At 45.8% G+C, this 19,791-nt stretch overlaps 1 protein-coding gene across 1 annotated transcript in view; it reads left to right on the top strand.

Moving 5' to 3' along the window:
* The first annotated feature begins 946 nt into the window (after nucleotides 1–946).
* EPB41L3 (erythrocyte membrane protein band 4.1 like 3) overlaps nucleotides 947–19,791 on the top strand; it is a 218,704-nt gene continuing 199,859 nt past the window's right edge. The window contains exon 1 of the mRNA XM_059706552.1: nucleotides 947–1,249. The gene's annotated coding sequence lies outside the window, so the exon portion shown is untranslated. The remainder of the gene's footprint in view (nucleotides 1,250–19,791) is intronic.

The following is a 19,791-nucleotide window of genomic DNA, read 5'->3' as shown; positions in this document are numbered from 1 at the left end:
AAAATGTACTATTTGGGAAGTTCATTTCGAAATGTTATTAAACTAATAGGTTTACTTGGCAATGTACCTCTTTTGCATAGATACACCCAGGAGTGAGACATTTCTGATTGATTGGATGGCTTTCCAGACTGGTACTTTTCATAGTTTTAGTTTTTTTCCTCCAAAAGCATGGCGTCAGAATGTTTTAACGGGCAGAATGGAAAATGTGCTTATATGCCCTGGGGGACTGGGCAGTGAACTCCTGGCCCAGTCTTTGGGGTGAGAGTTGGAAGAGAAAGAAAGATAATGTTCACTTAAAAGGCTAAGAGTTGTGCAGAGCACAGGGCTCTCACATGCACCAGCATATGTTTTCCTGGCCTGGACTTGCAGCCTCAGAACCAAGCAAGCACTTGACCCACACGCGGGACACCAGTGGGGGTGGGAGCGGCTTTTCGGGTGCTGGAACCGGAGGATCCTCCATCGCAATGGTGCAGGGTAAGTGAAAAAAGACAGGCTCCAAACTTATCTTCACATTTCAGTGCTTCGTGCGCACTTTGATGAGAACTAGCTCCAAGCCACTTTCCGGCTCACACGTCTGCACTGTTTGCCGCTGTGAGGTTAACTCTTTTCAGAGATTGCACAAATTTAATACCAGCGAAAGAAACTAAGTTACCGGGTCCCCTTAAGGCACACGAAGAGCATTTCTCATATCCTCCAATCGTGTGTGTGTGTGTGTGTGTGTGTGTGTGTGTGTGTGTGTGTGTGATTCCTCCTCTGCTTGCAAAAGCCTGAGCAGCTCCCCAAATTCGCTGCTGTACAGCCAAGAGCGGCCTGTTCCGGCACCCGCACTCCGGGAGCCGCCGGCTGGGAGGCGGGAGCAGGGCGGGCCGGAGCGCTGGGAACGCCCGGGCGCCGGGAGCAGCCAACGAGCAGGCGGGGAGGGCGGGGAGGGCGGGCCAGCCCCGGCGGAGCGGCGCGGGCTGTCACAGGCACCCGGCGCGCGCTGCAGGTGGCAACTTGGAGGTGCCGGGGAAACCGCTACCGGAGGATCCCGGTTCTGGCGGCCCCTTCAGCCTCAGGGAGCCCTTTCCCGCCGCCGAGCCCGAGACTGGACCCGGGAGAATCCGAAGAGAAAAGCCGCCGCGCAGGTACCTGTGAGCAGCCCTACCTCTCGCTGCCCTTGCGCGACTTTTTTTCTTCGAGGAAGGCAGTACCCGGGGGCGGCGAAGACGCGCCCGCGAGGCTGGGGAGGAAGGCTCCGGCGACTCAGGTGAGCACCTTTCCTTTCCATGGCTCCTCCTCTCTTCGCAGCCCGGCGCAGGCCAGGATGCCGGCTCGCCGAGTGGGCAGGGACCGGGGCGCGGGCGCCTGCCCTTGGTTCGAGGTCGAGGAGGGGAAAGGCGAGGAAGGGGCGAGGCTGGCCGCCGGGGACTGCCTACCGGGACCCCCCAGAACCCCCCGGGAATCGCACCCTGGGAGGGCACCCTGAGGCGAGAGACCGGCAGCTGGAGTTTTAAGGTGGCCGGAGGGCTTGCACCTGCTTGAAGCGGGCGGGATCGCCCGGTGCGCGCGGTGCCGGAGCCGCTGCGGGAGCCGGGTGCGGCGCCTCTGCGAACCCCCTAGTGAGCGCGCCTAGCCGGCGAGCGCACGAATCTTCAGTCCCTGCGATCCCCAGGCGCCGGAGGACGTCATCCCTCTCCGCTTCGGCAACTCCTCCTCCGCCCCTCTGGCCTCTACCCCCCTCCCTCCCCCGCCCCGCGCCCGCTGCTCAGCCGATTCGGAGATTTCGTGCCTTGGCCGGCGCGCGCCGTGGCGGCTGCTGTCACTCCTCTCCCTGCCCTCGGCAGAGCTGGAGCGCCCGGGGTCCGGCGCCCACCCGGCCGCCTAGTCGTGCACTGGAGGCAGCGGTGCTGCCTGGTTCTCTGGCTGAGAACGGAGGGGAGCGCGGGCTCTCTGTCTAGTGCTCCTCTAGCCAGCCTCGCCCCACTGCAGTTTGAACCCCGTGTCCAATGAGCGGAGTCTCCGAAGCCGAACGTTGCTGGCTCGGGGAAACTGGGAGGCCTCCTAGGATGTGGGAGTCTTGGGAAGAGGAGCGCCTCTCCCTCCGTCTGGGCGTTTCAGCTGCAATCTTAAAGTGAACAGTGGCTCGCTGACCTCCGCGTCCCGCTCGCGGCGTGGGGGGTGGGGAGTGCAGGTGGTCCTGGCAGCAGAGTGTGTGTGTGTGTGTGTGTGTGTGTGTGTGTGTGTGTGTGTGTGTGTGTGTGATCCTCCGCGAGGCAGAGGCGCGGCATCCCGCTCCCCCAGCCCAGCCGGGCCGAGCCGAAGGGTCCCCCGCCTCTCACCGCGAGGGGCGCGCAGCTGCATCCCAGCAACTCAGCGCCTCCGGCTCCTCTCCTCCCGCTGCAGCTCCAGGCCTCCACTAGGGGTATCCCGGGGTGAAAGTCATCTGGCCAGAGGGTGCGGGTGGGGATTCGGGGCGCCCCTGAGGCGAATGAGACCGTGTTTCAAAATCCAAGAGAGCGCCGCTCGCCGGGCATTTCGCTTCCCGCAGCGGCAGTGAGGACCTCGGTGGAGGCTGCGGAGGCGGCTCTGCGCTCCGGGGAGAGCGTCCTGTCGCTCCCGAGTCGGAGTTGGGGCCGCCACGCACCGAACTGCCTTAAGGCGTCTTACTCGGGCCGCGTAGCCAGGGGTCGGCGGGCCCGCGGGCCGGTGAGGGGCATGCTGCTCGGAAGGTGGGGTGGTTGGGGAAGCTAGTCCCCCGAGCCATGGGGACCGGAGGGCCCTGGGCCTGCGTGGGAGGGCGCGTCGGGGCTGCTGCGGGCTCGCCGGCACTGAGTTCCCTGGAAGTGGGGGTCGGGGTCCGCACCGCGTGGTGACAGCTCTCCCCTCTGGCGGCTGCGGCTGCGGAGCAGCGGCCACGCGGCGCGTCCGGCCGCCCGCTCAGCCTGCCGAAGCTTTCGCTTTTCCTTATTATGCAGAAGCGACGCCTGTGCGCGAGGAAAGCCTGGGGTGCTGGCAACCAGATCCTCTGCGGAGCGAGGGGCGTGTCCAAAGGGCGAGCAAAGAACACGCACCTGCATCCCAGTGGCGCAGTGGAGATAGGGGCCTGTGAGCGCCAACAATCCCGAGACAGAGTTCGGCTGACCCACTCCGGAGGTCCGGCCCTGGGTGCTGCTCTCCCTAGAGGACCAGGCCTTAGGGTCCCTACCACCCCCACCCCAGGCTTGTGGACAACTCCTAATGCCCTCCAAGTGCATTGGATTAAGACTGGGCCAGGAGAGGGCTGGAAGCCGTGAAATGAATGGAAGTAGAAAGGACTGTAAATCCCGAATCTAATTCTGGTTTAAATCTAAATTCCATTTGATTAGAAACAGACGAACCTGGTAGAGCGGGTTCTGGGTGGCGCTCCTATATTGCATTTCTCCTAATGACAGTTCCCAAAGCTCCCTGTGAGGTTGGCCCTTCCCAAGCTGGAATTGTGTGGCATAGGGAGGAAGGGGGGAGGGGAGGTCCTTACTTACATGTGCACATTTAACTTACAGCAGGAAAGGAGGCAAGTTCAGGTTGGGTTTGAAATGATCTTTCAGGGCTTCTTCCCCTTTCCTTGTCTGCCATAGGCATATCCCAGCTGGATCAATTCCCATTCAGACGCAAGTGTCACCAAGGGGTTAAAGATCCTCTCCTGCAACATTAGTTTCCAAAGAGGACTTTCAAGTAGGCTTCTTAGACTATGAAGTGACTTCAGGAAAGCATTCTCTGTGCTGAGAAGCAGAGATATAAACCTCTGTTTATTACCTCTCAATCCCTTAGATATTTAAGTCATTGGAGATATCCTTACTGGAATGTAAGTTATGGAGGGCAGGGCCCTGCCTTTCTCATCCTCTTATCCCCAGAGTCTGGTATATAGTAGGTGTTCAACAAACATGTATAGGCTGGGGCTGATAATTAAAAACATTGGCCTGAAAAGGCATTTAATAATTTCTAGGATCCATCATTATGTAAATCAGAATAGCAAATTAACTATAATGGTCATTTTGAGGAGTAATGTGCACTACGTGATTACATATATTTTTAAACTATTTGGGATTGGTGAAATCACTTTAAATAATAACATACTTAAGCTATTGGAAGATTTAGAAATAACAGAATGACGGTTGCATGGTTGAAGTCCCTCTATAACAGCCTCTGATTAAATACATCTAGAAACAGAGATGTCACTACTTTCACAAGTATTCTATGCATTTTATAGAAATCACTAGAGGCCCGGTGCACAAAAATTTGTGCACTCGGGGGGGGGGGGGAGGGGGGTTCCTCAGCCTGACCTGTGCCCTCTCGCAGTCTGGGACCCCTTGGGAGATAACGACCTGCTGGCTTAGGCCTGCTCCCGGGTGGCAGAGGGCAGGCCCAATCCCTAGGTGCAGCCCCTGGTCGGGCTCAGAGCAGGGCCGATTGGGGAGTTGGGGCGCCGCCCCCTGTCATGCACAGAGCAGGGCGGATTGGGAGGTTGTGATGCCGCCCTCAGTCACGCTCAGGGTAGGGCCGATTCGGGGGTTGGGGCACCACCCCCTGTCACACTCAAGGCAGGGTTGATGGGGAGGTTGTGGCGCCACCCCCTGTCACGCACAGAGCAGGGCCCATCAGGGGGGTTGGGGCTCAGAACCCTGTCACGCACAGAGCAGGGTCAATCAGGGGGTTGGGGTGCCGCCCTCTATCACCCACAGAGCAGGGCCGATCAGGGGGTTGGGGCACCACCACTGTCACACTCAGGGCAAGGCTGATGGGGAGGTTATGGCTCTAACCCATCACACACAGAGCAGGGCCCAATGGGGGGGGGGGTTGGGGCGCCACCCTCTATCACCCACAGAGCAGGGCCGATCAGGTGGTTGGGGCGCCGCCACTCTCATACTCAGGGCAGGGCCGATGGGGAGGTTATGGCTCTACCCCGTCACACACAGAGCAGGGCCCGTGGTGGGGTGGGGTTTGGGGCACCACACCCTGTCACACACAGAGCAGGGCTGATCAGGGGGCTGAGGCGCCGCACCCTGTCACACACAGAGCCGCAGGGTGATCAGGGGGTTTGGGCGCTGCCCCCTGTCACGCTGATCCTGGTGCCGGGAGGCCTCTCGGCTCCGCTGATCCTGGTGCTGGGAGGCATATTACCTTTTTACTATGTAGGATAGAGGCCTGGTGCATGGGTGGGACTGGCTGGTTTTCCCTGAAGGGTGTCCTGGATCAGGGTGGGGGTCCCCACTGGGGTGCCTGGCCAGCCTGAGTGAGGGGATTGATGGCTGTTTGCAGCTGGTCACACACCCTTCAGGGTGGGGGTCCCCACTGGGGTGCCTGGCCAGCCTGGGTGAGGGGATGATGGCTGTTTGCAGCTGGTCACACACCCTTCAGGGTGGGGGTCCCCACTGGGGTGCCTGGCCAGTCTGGGTGAGGGGCTGAGGGCTGTTTTCAGGCTGGCGGGTGACGGAAGCTCCCAACCACTCCTTTTTTTCTTTTTTCTTTTTTTATTCTGGGCCAGCTTTAGCTCTGGCTCCAGCTCTGAGGCCTCTGCTGCTGAAAGAAGGTATCTGGTTTGTTTCGGTTCTATAATCGAAACAATGTATAACTCCAGCTCTGAGATCCCAGGCTGGCTGAAAGCAGGTTTCTGGGGTTTTATTTAGCTTCTATATTTGTTACAATGTTTCTTAAACTGCAAGCTCAGAGGCCAGCAAGGCAGGCGAGGAACGTTGGAGTCCTCCGTCACTGAAGCAAGCAAGCCTCATGTTAGTTTCAAGCTGCCTGGCTGCCTGCCGCCATCTTGGCTGGCAGTTAATTTGCATATCTCACTGATTAGCCAATGGGAAGGGTAGCAGTCGTACGCCAATTACCATGTTTCTCTTTTATTAGATAGGATTATTCAAATGTTAGGAACAAAGGGGGGGGGGGCATGACATGTCCTCTGCCCACCCATTCTAGTTGGCAGGCCAGAAAGGAAACATGGTTTTGATGCTAATGTACAGAAACGTGAGAACCTTCAGGGATCTCAGCAAAGTGATCCCGCACTTTGAGTGGCAGCAGCAAGGGAGACTTCACTATGGATGGGTCCTGTGGTTTGGATTGCAAGGAGATGATTAACCAAAAGCTTAAGTCAGAGCTGTTGGCTGTGAATAGTTCACTAAAAAGATCCAGGGAGCCTGATGAATCACAGTTCACTCTGGGCCACTTCCTCTCTGTAAGGAGAATAATAACTTTCACCTGCTACACTGTGAGGCTTCATTTGTGATTCAGTTATGAGGCACTGGGAAGGGAAGTGTGAGACCTAGCACATGGAACATAGAATTTGCCGATTTAGAACCAGTTAACCAAGAATAGCAAGATACACAATTAATTAGAAAATAGGACTTTCAGTGGAGAGCTGCTAAAGAGGCTAGACATTTTAAAAGCTGTTGAACCATGCTCTTCACAGTAAAGATGGAGAAATATAAATAGCTGGTAGAAAGTGTATGATTTGTCGTACTGCCAGGGAATCAATGAAACTGCAGTATAGGAATCAAAGGAGCCACCTAGCCACTGAATTGCTGAGAAGAAAATGCTTTATTTTGTTTTCATGCTCGTTGAGCACATGTGGCTTTTGTCTGGGAGCATTTAGTGTCATGATGAAATGACCTGTAAAAACCGCAGGTCTGATAGATAGATGTCCAGCCTGTGTTCTGAAGTGCTGCGGGTCACACAGCCCAAAGCTAATACAAGGGATCAGATCCTGGTGGGACCCTGGACAGAATGCAAGGCGTGGGAGCTAAGGGTACACTGCCCTGGAATCCTTTATAATGAACGAGTGAGCGGCTAGCTAGGTTAAGAGCAATAATGAGACATGGGATGACACTGAATGTAATTGGGGCCGATTAGAAAATATTTCAGTCAAGTAGAATGAATGGAGATTAGAACTGGAGAACAGAGATGAGTGGGTAAAGGAATGCATGGTAATACTTAATATCGAGACTCTGAACTAAGAGGAAGGAGCGAGCTATCCTTTCTTAGAGAGGTGGAAAAACAAGGACATAAATCAGAACTCAGCCATCTCACCGCTGATTCCAGCATGTTATGTAAAGGCCCTGAGCCACAGGGTCCCCATCAGTAAAACGGGGATAAGAAGGCTCCCTGAGGAGGAGTCAACAACATGTGAAACACCTAGCTGCCCTGGCAACAAGCCACTGGTTTTCTAGAATCAGGAGTGTAGGTTGCCTGGATGAATTATTATACCATCTTTATCGTCAGCCTCCATTAGAAATCTAGTCTCACATTTCCAACTGCCAAGTAGGTATTTTTACCCAGCTGTTCCAATCACCTCAGATTGAGTATGTCTACTAATGTCTTTCATCAATTTCCTGCTCTCTTCCCTTACCCAGTACAGCATGTCCCAAGTCCCCCTGCGGGAACCCTGGTCTCCACTTTGTATGCCATCTTCTCACATTGCTCTCCTGCAGTAACACACTGCAGAAATGTCAGCGATCAAGTTGTGGTGACTCCCATTGTCACTTCCTTTCTATCTCATTGCTACCAGTCCTACCCCAGGCTCTGTCCCACCCTGCTCAGACCATGTAGTAATCATCCTAGCCCTCTCTCATCCCCACCACCCCTTCTGCACCCAGTTCAATCATTTTACAGAACAGCTTCGATTATACAACTCCCTGGCTCTAAACCTCAAGTCTCTCCTATTTCCTAAAGGATAAGGCCTAAATCCTTTAGATTTGTATTCTAAACCCTACCCTCTATCTTCTCCTTCAGTGCTGTCTCCCACTGGCTCCAACAGGAAACGCCCTGCACCTGTCAGCATTTCTGAGGCATACCTTGGGTTTTATTTCTATGTTCTTTGCTCATCCATTTCTTCACCGGAATTGCCCCTCCTCATCCTATCTTCAACTTGAAATCCTACCAGTTTCTCAAAGCCCTTATGAAGCTTTTCTGGATAATCCTTAGAAGGTCTCTGTCCCTCCTCTTTCCTTCCACAGCTCTGCGTTTTGCTCTCACAGGCCACATACCTTGTCTTTATTCTTTATTCTATTGATTGAGAAGTTATTCATTTTTGTAGTCTCCACTAAGTGGTGCCCAGAGTGGGAGCTCAATAACTCTTCACTGAGTGAATGATTGCATAGGGCTGCCTGAGAAGGGCGATGACAGAAGGAGAAAGATCTTACAACCCAAGTCAGGTCAATATGAGAGAGTTGCCAGCCCTTGATTGCATCTTTACAGGCAAAGTGGAAAAGAAGCAATTATCTGGAAACTTTTACAAACCACCTCTACCTCATTTTGGTCTAATTACATGAATAATTTAAGCTTTGGTAGCTGAAAGAATCTGTATAATTATTAACATTCTTCATTGTAGAAATGAGCTTATAATCATGTGAGCTGGACAGAGCTTTCAAAAGCAGACTAGCATGTGGAGAGCCAAGCTGATAGTGATTGAGCTGAAAGAAAAAAGAGATATGCTGGGCAAGATGCCCATTACATGCTATATGCATTCAGAAATATGTACGAGAATTAGTGGTTTGGAGCTGATACATTTGTTTGATCTGGGATCTCTTTTAGGAAGCTTTTCATCTGATTCCTCTCAGAGCTCCATGATTTACAAAATGCAATCACAATCACGCATGTGTTAATTAGCATGGGTAGTTGTTCAAATGTTTCTGCTCTAGAAGAATGAAAAGACTAGGCCATTCCTCGTGTATACGTGGTATGTTTGAGGACAGGTGGAGAAACAAATTGTTATAAAGAGCTTGCCAGCTTCATATTCCAGGAACAGAAATGCTTCCAAATAGTCATAACACATGAGAGGACAAACCCATCCTCATCAAATAGTTACAAACAGCCCTTTGCACACAAGGAACGAACAAGTCAGAAACAAAACAGGACATGACCATGTACTAAAGTTTTGAAGAGTTAAGAACTAGATACTTTATTATAATGTTAGAATCATATACTCAAACCTTTTCTGGAATATGAGAAATTGCATGGATCTAAGTGATCAAGATCTGCCATGTCCATGTTTTATAGATTTTGACACATGGTGTTTATAAAGTTTATGTAAATATGTCTCAAACTGGAAAGATGTTGGTCATCCACTATGTGAAAACATCTGGCCACACATGTGTGATTCCTATCAGGACCCTGTTCTAAACCCAGTTCATCTGACAGCTTACTTAGCCACTGTCAGCCACAACTTCTTCATGGACAAATAGAAACAATAGTATTTTCTACATCACATAGAGGGTGAAAAAAACACTAAATGACATCAGAAAGTGACACACTCATGATATTTTCACTATTTGCCTGATAGTTTTAAAAAATCGGCATTATGCCATACAAATCTCTCCTTTTTAAACCCTTCAATGTTAATGTGCAGCATGAAAGATTCACCAGAATTAATTCAAATACAATCAAATGTTTCATCAGAGACACAGCTTCACCTTTAAATATAAAATTTATTTTTTCCCTAACAGCCTCAAAATTCTGCAGAGCTAAATCATCAAAGCAGGAGTCTGTGGAGGGCCAAGATTATTTGGACAAGCTAGAGAGGTCTGATGATTTAAAACAGATTATGATACATTTGCATTCCCCTGAAATAGTTGTTTTTTGTTGTTTTGTTTTTAATGTTGGATGCCCTTTTTAGCTTGCACTGTGAATAAGAAAGTATCTGTTCAAACTGAGAATATTTAAAAATATATACCCTGCAAGCCCTAAAAAGCAGAATAAACATGATGATAAAATATAAAATGAGCCAGATAGCCTTGGTATTATGTGCAGTACACACATGTTGGGAAGGGGACATTTAAAAGGTGCCACCGTTGCCTGTTTTTCCTCTGCTTTGTAGTGTTGTGCTTTCATGCCAATTCCTCAAACATACTTTCATCATGGTCTTAAGAATGACTTTCAATATGGCTCTTTCAATATTGTTTAAATGATGTCACTTTTGGAAAATGTTCTCTCTACCTTCACGACTTTCCCCACTCTTATGAACTAAGCTGCTGTCCCCCATCCAGACACACATACCACCCATATACATAATCGGTATTAGTCTGCATTCCCTTGGAAACACACCTTGAGAGAAGGATTGGACAAATAGGACATAAGCGACACACTCACCTAAGCTGCACCCCAGTACCAGTAGGTTCTAGTTGAATGTTTGGGGACAAAATCACCCTGTTTCCTGAGTCTTAGTTTCTTTTTCTGCAAAACTAGTTTAGTAATACCTACCTAACAGAGTTGCGAGAACTAGAAATAATACTTATAAAATAACTGGCACATAGTGCTCAAACAAGTGTACCCATTTGTTTGACATGTGATGCATATTTTATTAACATTTAATTCAGTGTGAAATTCATACTTAGCAAGTCAACTTCTACTTTTTCGATCTTTAGGTTTCAAGCTTTCTGTCCTGACTACATTTATTTTTAATCATCCTATATAATAAAAGACTAATATGCAAATTGTCCCCTCGATCAAGAGTTCAACCAGGAGTTCAACCGGGCATTCAACCAGGTGGGGCTGGCCGGCCAACTGCACCCACCTAGCCTGATCAGTCCCAATCGGGGCGGGCCGGCTGGACCCCACCCGTGCACAAATTCGTGCCCCAGGCCTCTAGTTAAAAAATAAACTTTAATCCTGAATATATTTAAATGTAAATTTCTCTTTGCCACTTTTCACAGTTTTTAAATAATATCCAAATCAAAATGCAATTAGAAAGATAGACCTGATAATCCTGCTGCAAAATGTTTCTGCCTTTCAAAATGGAATAGAAATTATTATTTTGTTGGTCTGCCCCCTCTATATCTGCATCTTTCATGTTGGAAAAATAATGAGTACCATAGACATCTATTTCTGTCTGCACTAAAATAATCTGTGACAAATTCATTTAGATTGCTTGATCTTGCTGGGTCTACATTGATCACTTAATTACAAGATAATTAGGTAAAACTGCTACACTACTTTTTTTTTTCCAAATAGACAGATCTGTTCTGAGTTGTTTTCTTTTTTAAAGAGCACTTCAATTTATAGTGGTTACAAGGGTAACCCATGTTACCCAGGCCAAAGAGCTTAGTACCTGTAATACAACTGTATTTCTTTGACTTTCAACACCACCTGCAGCAATGGTGATCCTAACCATACTAAGATTTCTCTTAACTGTCCTGAGGAATCTATGGGGCTCTTTCTCCTGCTTGCAAAACCAAATCCTCTCTGTGCTGCTGCGCCCAACCATTTTTATGTGCTCTAATTCTGGCTACCTTGGTAGACATTTAACGTCAAGGATCCCAAAAGCACCAATGGATGCCACTAAACCCACTGTGGTCCAAGCAAATGTCACTCCAAGTCTGTTACGGCTTCCATGTTTTCATATAAAATGCCCAGCGCATAATAACTGCTTGAGCATTTTACCCAACTTATAAAATTATAAAATTTTGGAATTTATAAATATACAAAAGGGAACCATGAAAGCATTGTATGCAGCAGAGTAACACAGGAGGTTAGATGTGGAAAGATTTCTCTGGCTATGGGTGGAGAAAGCTTGATGGCGTAAAAGGATGGGCAGTTAGATGGGTAGGCAGGAAGCTTTGGCACCTCGCACAGCATCCCACACTGACATTGGACCAAAGGTCCCTTGGTTCTCTTCTCCCTTGACCTGGGTTCTTTCCCAGGAGACTCCTTACTTCTCCTTATGGTTGATATTGGAAAAACAAAAGCTAAAAATGTAGAGATCTTATTTTTAAGAGGTTGGATCACTTAGATACTTTCACAAAATTTATGAATCCTGGGGAAGATTATCATGTTACATCATCATCTACATTTTACCTCTAAAGGATGAGCAATTTATGCTATTCTTAGCTGTTTGATTCCTTTGAAAAAGTATATTGAAGTTCAAAATGAATTAGGTAATGCAACAATGAGTAAAGCCGCTGAAGTGTACATGTAACCCAGTTGTCAAACCTTTTCACTGAGTGTTTTGTTTTATGTCTCATACTTTTAATATAGGCTTACTTGTCAGCTTACTTCATGTAGCACTTTGTCTTCAGTGTAGCTTTTTTCTCCCTATGATGCGGTTAGAAGATATCTAGGTGTGTTTCAGGAAAAAGAAGCAGAGAAGTGATTTTCCAGATTGTGGGTTCATCACCACTTAATTTCCCTGGATGACAGTTTATTCGTCTTTATGATAGAGTTACAGCTGCTTCAGCTTTCAAAGCTACAATCCTTAAGCATCATCATAAATGAAAAAAAATTTTAAACCTATAACAGCATAAACTTCATGATAGTTTCTATAGGTCAGTGTTATTGAAACATAATTTTGACATGTGAAAGTAAAAATATAACTTTGCACAGGGTCTGTTATAAAAATATTAAATAATAACAGCAGCAATATAATGATGATGATAAGTAGCACAGCTCACATAGTTTTGTTCTCTGGATAATTGGTCACAGTAACCTGATGACAGTTCATTGTTTTTCTGAATTGGTTTAACACTTACGCTGTTTAACCATGTTAACTGGAATTTCATTGTATTTTTGTCTCCTTTCACCTTTCTACATAGATTTGGGTGATTTCAAAGATATTCTGGGTAATCTTTACAAAACCTAGTAAAATGATTTATCTATGTGGTTCCCATTAAAATCTATTGAAATGATAGATGCTGGCTAAAGCACAGCACTTTCTCCTGACCTCCACTTAGCACAAGGAAAGGGAGTTGCTGGTTATATCTGACTAGCTGTTAGTGCAAGATGCAAAATCAGTAGGCAGGGCTGGAATGTATCTTTAACTGTGAGCCACTTACATGATGCTTCAAAGAACTGCTGGACTGAACCACCAGCGCTTTCTAAGGCAATGTAGTTAATGTACTGCCTGGTAATGAGCTGATTTGGGTAAAAGTGTCTGACCCATAAAATTATTGCTCAAGCCAAAAATATAATTTTAGCAAGTCTGAGGATAAGAGTTGAGAATAGAAAAAAAAAATTTCAAAGAAAAATAAGGGGGAAGAATCATTTCTTTGCCTTACACTTTGCTGTGCTGGGTGTGGATGGAAGTGACTGCTGTACACCATGGACTCCATAGAGCAAATTGCATTGTGCTCCCAGAAAATTAATCAGAGTCAATTTCACGTGGTCGTCCTCTTTTTCTGCCCATTACCCCTGAACATCAGCTTAGCCTCTTACCCCTACCAAAAACAACCTCTCTTCATAGCCAAGAACCATATTTTCGTAATGCTGTCTTTTTATATGTAGCACATAGTAGGTGTTCAATAAATACAAATAATTATAGATAAGTCATAAATACAAATAATTATGCCTTGATTTAGCATTCTAAACTAGGATAGAAATCAGAGTGCATCTGTTCATGTATTTTCAAAAAAGTTTAAGTGGCCGAGTTAACAGAGTAATATTTTAAAGATCCCTACTGAAGCTCTCCGTCTAACTTCAGCAAGCATCGATCATCCCTTTAACACCAAACCGAAAGAGTGCCCTGAGCACGTGCATTCCACCAGAGCAGAAAACACTGAGTTCTGTTCCAAAGGCTTTCTCTTCTTGATGGTTGGATGGTTTTGTTGTTGTAGAGACAAGCTGAATGCATTTGTATGAGGTTGCTTGCTAGCGATTTATGGCGTAGTTCTTACCCACTTTTTGTTGACTCTTCTCTGCTCACAAAGAGACATACTGAATTAAGGAATTTGCTTTCCGACACTGACCTACTAAAGTAGCAATTTGCACATGATGTGAGAGTCAGCATCTAAGATGTGGGCAAGACAAGGTCAACGACCTCTGAGTGTTTTGAAGCATTTTCTTTTCCAGCTGCATTCCCAAGGAGGAGAAATGTGGGTGCAGTAGTGTCCCCTGCCCTTCAGAGCCACATTGAGCTATGCTGACATGGTCTTCCTCTTTTTCTGGGCCCTTGGTTTTTAAAAAACTTTTTATATCTCTCCCATAAGGAGTGCCTACATATCTCATACTTTGGGAGTTTTGGGCATTTCTTTTCTGAGTTATTTTTTCAAAGCAGAAGATAAGCAGCAATCAAAGAGTAGTTTAATAGATGCTGTGCATTTTGTTTTGAAGAGCATGGAAATACTTCTTTTCTTCAGCCACTGGTTCTTTTGCCCCAAGGATGAAAAGATTACAATGATAAAAGGCAGAGACCTACTTTCTGAATATAGGCATTCCCCATGTTACCGATGAGTCATTTTTAACAAAAGTGCATTTGTCAGTAGTTGTTTGGAATTTTGGGTTCTTTGACATGGAAGAATTTGTTAAAAATTATGGTTAGGTTTCCAGGTTAGTCCAGCAACTATATTCAATCTATATTATAAAAACAAATTCCTAACTATTATTAACTATAGTGTGAGACTCGAGGACAGGAAGCCACATGGATAGTCTAAGGTACAAATCTTTGGATGAGAATATAGTGCTTTGTACCCCCTTCCTGAGTCCCTCATCTATCTTCTCTGGGCGCTAGTGTCCACAGGCTATGCTGACTCATACTTTTATGCTTATAATTAGACTTTCTTACTTCCCAAAATGTATTCCTTGCTTTAAATTTATTATCTTCTCTCAAATAAAGTCCCCATTTTCTTAATTTTGCTCAACTAACTTGGTAATAGTAGGAAAACAATCTAATTGAATTAATTGTATTTTTGGTGCAAAGGATTAATAACCCCAAATCCTTTCATGCTATTTGCATTGAAAGTAGATTATCTTGTAACTCAGATCAAATGCAGGTCATTGTATGTACTTCTGTTTTATTTTCATTTAACATTTTTTACAAGTAAAGTACTGATTATAGGCCATAGGAATAAAAGTGTAAGTAAATAATGATGCATATCATCATATAGGAAAACAGTATTTAACACCAATAAACACGATATTAAGTGTCGTAATAATGAGTTTCAAAAGAGGATTTTATGAAAACATCAAATCTTATCATCACTGGAGAGAGCCAGGTAAATTGAAACAATATTGAAAAACAATTATGCATTATCATCTAAAGATTGCACATTGTCCATAATAGTAATTCTGCATATAATTATATATTGTTGAGAAACTGTCACACATATACACCAAGAAATGTTTCAAAAATATCCAAAAAAAGAAATTGGAAGCAACACAAATATCTATGGACAGGAGAATGAATAAATTATGACATATTTACAAAGTAAGATTATACACCCACAAAAAAATGAATCAACGATAGCTTTAAATCAACCCCATGGATGAATCTTAATACTGTTGATCAAAAAGAAAGTTGCAGAAGATTGAATGATGTAACACCATGCAAAACTTAATAGTATTTTTAAGGAATACCTATGCGGTGGACTGAATGGCAGGTGCAACAATATTGGCAATATTTTCATCGTCAGGTGATAGGTTTACAAGTGTTCAATCTATGACTATGCTTCCCAGCTTACACATGTACCTCTATATGTATAAAATTATTGCATACTAAAAATATCTTATGCACATTTTTAAGTGATCATCTCCGTTTTAAGGAAACACGAAAGAGGGACCAGTTAGTTCTGACTGGGATGGCTTACCCCTGTGTTCTCCTGGACTTGAAGGAAAAGTAGGGCTTTGGGGGTCAGACCGATGTTGAATGATAGAAAGTGGAGAGGGAAAGAAGGGGGAAGGGGGGAAAGAGAGGGAGAGGATAGTGGGCTTGAGAAAAAGCCACTTGGGTGGGCTGGGTGGGAGCTGAAGGTGTAAAGCTGAAGTGGGAAAGGTGAGGGAAGGCATGTGTCATAGTATTTCTATGCCAGGCAACCAGGAGACTGTGATGCCAATAACTCCCCTTAAGAACCCACTAGATTACCAAGAGACAACATCTGGGATAGAAAGAGAAGAAGCCACAAAGATAGAAAGATGGAAGTGTGTGTGTGTGTGGGGGGGGGGGGGGGGGTGGAGAGGCAGGGAGGAAACCCAGGTAAACAAAACCACTTGAAGGAGGAAGTGAGGGCAGTGGGGGAGGAGAACCAGTGGGCACAGAACTAGGACCTCCCAGGCAGAAGGGTTTTCAGCAAAGTTGTACTCAGAGGCTGGTTCTGTCTCTGCCAGCAATTTATTTGGCACAGTTTTGCTGTGGGAATTACAATTTCACAAGCCAGTAGCATGTAGGATATTATATCTTAATAAGCCAATAAAGAAATAACAAATGACAGATTAATCACACTATTATTCCAGGCAAGGGGAGATAGAAAGAATAAAGTCCAAATTTAACAGAGGTGTAACTTTTTATACCAGTGTGGCTTCTGGGAAGAGATGACTTGTCCAACCATGAGCTGACTCCCAGCTGCCAGTGCAAAAAGACAGTCCCTTGTTGCGAGAGCATGATGCCAGGGAGAGGAAGGGGCCAGTGATTGTAGACAAACCTTAAAGATGAAGGGGTTGCCCTAACTGGTTTGGCTCAATGGATAGAGCGTCGGCCTGCGGACTCAAGGGTCCCAGGTTCGATTCTGATCAAGGGCATGTACCTTGGTTGTGGGCACATACCCAGTAGGGAGTGTGCAGGAGGCAGCTGATCGATGTTTCTCTCTCATCAATGTTTCTAACTCTCTATCCCTCTCCCTTCCTCTCTGTAGAAGGACCAATAAAATATATTTAAAAATAAATAAATAAAGATGAAGGGGTTTACAGATGCCATATCTATCGAGTTACCAGGTCCAATGTAGGGAGGAGGGTTTCAACCCAGTCATCAAGGGATAGAAGATTCTGTTTTTAATATGTTCATGAATTACCAACATCCATCTTCACTGTAAATACATTTCCTCTCTCTCTCTCTCTCTCTCTCTCTCTCTCTCTCTCTCTCTCTCTCTCTCTCTCTCTTTCTGTAAGTATATACATCTGAGTTACCTGAAAGTTCAGCAGCTTTTTAATGGCCTATTGTAATAGGAAGAAAAGGGGAAGAAAGGAGAAAAAGAACTGCCACCTACTGAGGGGCTCTATTCATGAAGCATTCTCATCCGAGGGCTGGAGAAAGCTTTATTTTCCACCTTTCCCACATCTCTGTAATAGGTAATGTTAAGAAATAACAAGCTCAAGGCACACAGGGCAGGCACGTGACTCATCCAAGCTGAAGCCGGTTCCCAAAAGACAGACAGATGGTCTCTGTGTAATCATGGTTCCTCTCCTTGTTCCACCCCTCAGAAACCAACACACAAAAACAAGCACCTTCTTACAATGCTTCAGTTAGACACACTGAGAAGTTTAATTCCATGACTTTCCCCCCCTCAGATGTCATTCGCATTTTTAAATGATAAGCCTGGGACTTGATGTTTCATCTTCTCAGTCTTGATGGAAGGTTCTACGGTCTTATCAGTCCCTTCAGTCATGCTGTCCCTGGAGGATGTACTTTGATAAAGTTTTTGCTGTGACTAGCCTTGTCCCCTGGCTAAATTCCGTAGCCCCTCTACACACACATTCCTGCACTTGGACATGTCTTAGACCTGTCTTTTCTCACTGTTGTTACTAACATACAATCATTTTCTTGTTATTAAAATCATAATCATGCTTTCAATGCTACTTATTCCTGGAAACTGCAGGTGGGTAGGCAGGGAGAGATTAACCAAAGAATTTATATGCATAATCCATAGATACAGTCAAAAGTGTGGTGAAGCCCTTGCTGGTTTGGCTCAGTGAATAGAGCATTGGACTGTGGACTGGAAGGTCCCAGGTTCGATTCCAATCAGGGGCACATGCTCCGTTGCAGGCTCGATCCCCAGTAGGGGGCATGCAGGAGGCAGCCAATCAATGATTCTCTCTCATCATGGATGTTTCTATCTCTCCCTCTCCCTTCCTCTCTGAAATCAATAAAAAATATATTTTTAAAAAAAGTGTGGTGAAGGCCAGTGGGGGCGGGGGGAGGGGGGTATAGGGTGGAGGGGATCAATGGGGAAAAAGGGGAGACATCTGTAATACTTTCACCAGTAAAGATAAATTGAAGTTACATCTCATAAATTTTATCATCACGGTGCATGAATGTTAACTCCATCACTTCCTGTCTTTAGCTTCTGGGTGAAGAGAGAAGTGAGGTTTTTTTCCTAGGAGGGAGGGGAGTGCAGAGGGGACTTGAGAATGAATAGTTTGCAACAGCTTCTGAAGGGAGGGGTACAAAGGAGCCCACGGAGAGCAGAGAGGGTTTGCCAGCACCCAGGAGGGCCGCCCTGAGCTTAGAAAAGGCCATTTTTACTAGGAGCTTCATTTCCTCCCACCCCACAGAGCAGCATTGCCAGAGTAAGAGCTGCAGGAGCCCAGACCCTAATTCTGGCTTCACTGGAATGTGGGCACCGGTATTGGGAGATAAAAGGAAGCTCATCTATAAACATTTCCCACTTCCAAATTAGCCAGCAAGTTGGCTTTTAAAGGTAAGCACAGTACAGACACTGCACCTGTCCATGGAGGAGAAATTACTCTTTTTGAAAACAACCTTGAGATTCATTATAGTGTGATGGAGCTTTAGGATGGAGATTTATGAGTTCATTTTTCGTATAATGAATCGTTATAAGGTGCAAAAGGAAGCTGGGCAATGAGTGATTCTGTATAACTGTCCCATACAGAGAAAGGGGCTGTAACTGCAGCCTCCTACACGTGGGGAACAGCCTCATGCTGCTCTTAGATAAAGATCAGAAACCGTAACGTGGCCACAGGGTCTGTTCCTGCTTCCTGGTCTCCTACTTCCTCTGCGGCCTCCTCTTGTGCCACTTGCCCTCTGGACACAGCAGGCCGCAAACATTTCAGTCTCAGGACCTCTATACATTCTTAAAAATGATTGAAGACGGCAAAGTACTTTGGTTTATGTGTTGCATCTACTGATATTTAATGCATTAGAAATTACAACTGAGAATTTTTTAATACATATTTTGACTCACTTAAAAATAACAATAAAAGTCCATTCCGTGTTAACATATTTTTATGAAAGTTAACTATGTTTTTCAAAACAAAAATAATTTAGGGGAAAGAGTGGCATCACAAATCTATTTAATGTCTGCTTTAATAGAAGATAGTGGATTCTTATGTCTGCTTCTGCATTAGAAACTGAGGGTAAGATATCATGCATCATGTAGCTTCCAGAAACTTCCACTGTACACTCCTAAGAGAATGACAGTGAAAAAGCAAATGATGTGTTAGTATAACTAGGAGATGGTTTCACCTCACAGGCCTCCTAGAAGAGTTTTAAGGACCTCCCAGGGTCCTGGATTGCACTTTAAGAACAAGTATCACATGATCTCATTCATATGTGAAATCTAAGTAACAAGATAAACTGATGAACAGAGTGGATCCAGAGACATGGAAGCATGGAACAGAGTGGGGAATCTGGGAGGGAAGGTGGGGGAGGATGGGTAGGTGAGAGGTAATTAACCAAGGACATTGTATGTATATATGCATGGCCCATGGACACAGGCAATGGGGCATTGAGGACCTGGGACAGCATGGGGATGGAGGAGGGCAGAAGGGGTCAATGGGGGTAAAAGGGGGACATATGTAATACTTTCAAATACTTTTTTTTTAAAAAAAAGAACCACCTACTTTAGACTCATGAGCCTTCATTTGGTTGGAATAAGTCAGTCAATAGGGTGAATGACAGGGATAGTGGGAGATAGGGTGGAAGTGAACTTGCAGCTGCAGCATATCCTATCTTATTTGGACATTAATTGAGCATTCCTGCCAGAGGCAGACAACAATTAGGGACATTTCAAAGCCCACCCTGAATTTACACTGCTTTGTATTTACACTGTTTTTAAGTGTCATTTCATTTGGTATTTAACATAACTCTATGGGAAAACCAGTATATCTCTTAAACTCCCT

The sequence above is a fragment of the Myotis daubentonii genome, chromosome 8, assembly GCF_963259705.1.
Source record: "Myotis daubentonii chromosome 8, mMyoDau2.1, whole genome shotgun sequence".
Lineage (NCBI taxonomy): Eukaryota > Metazoa > Chordata > Mammalia > Chiroptera > Vespertilionidae > Myotis > Myotis daubentonii.
The sequence above is the reverse complement of the archived record's forward strand: the minus strand, read 5'-3'. Positions and strand labels throughout refer to the sequence as shown.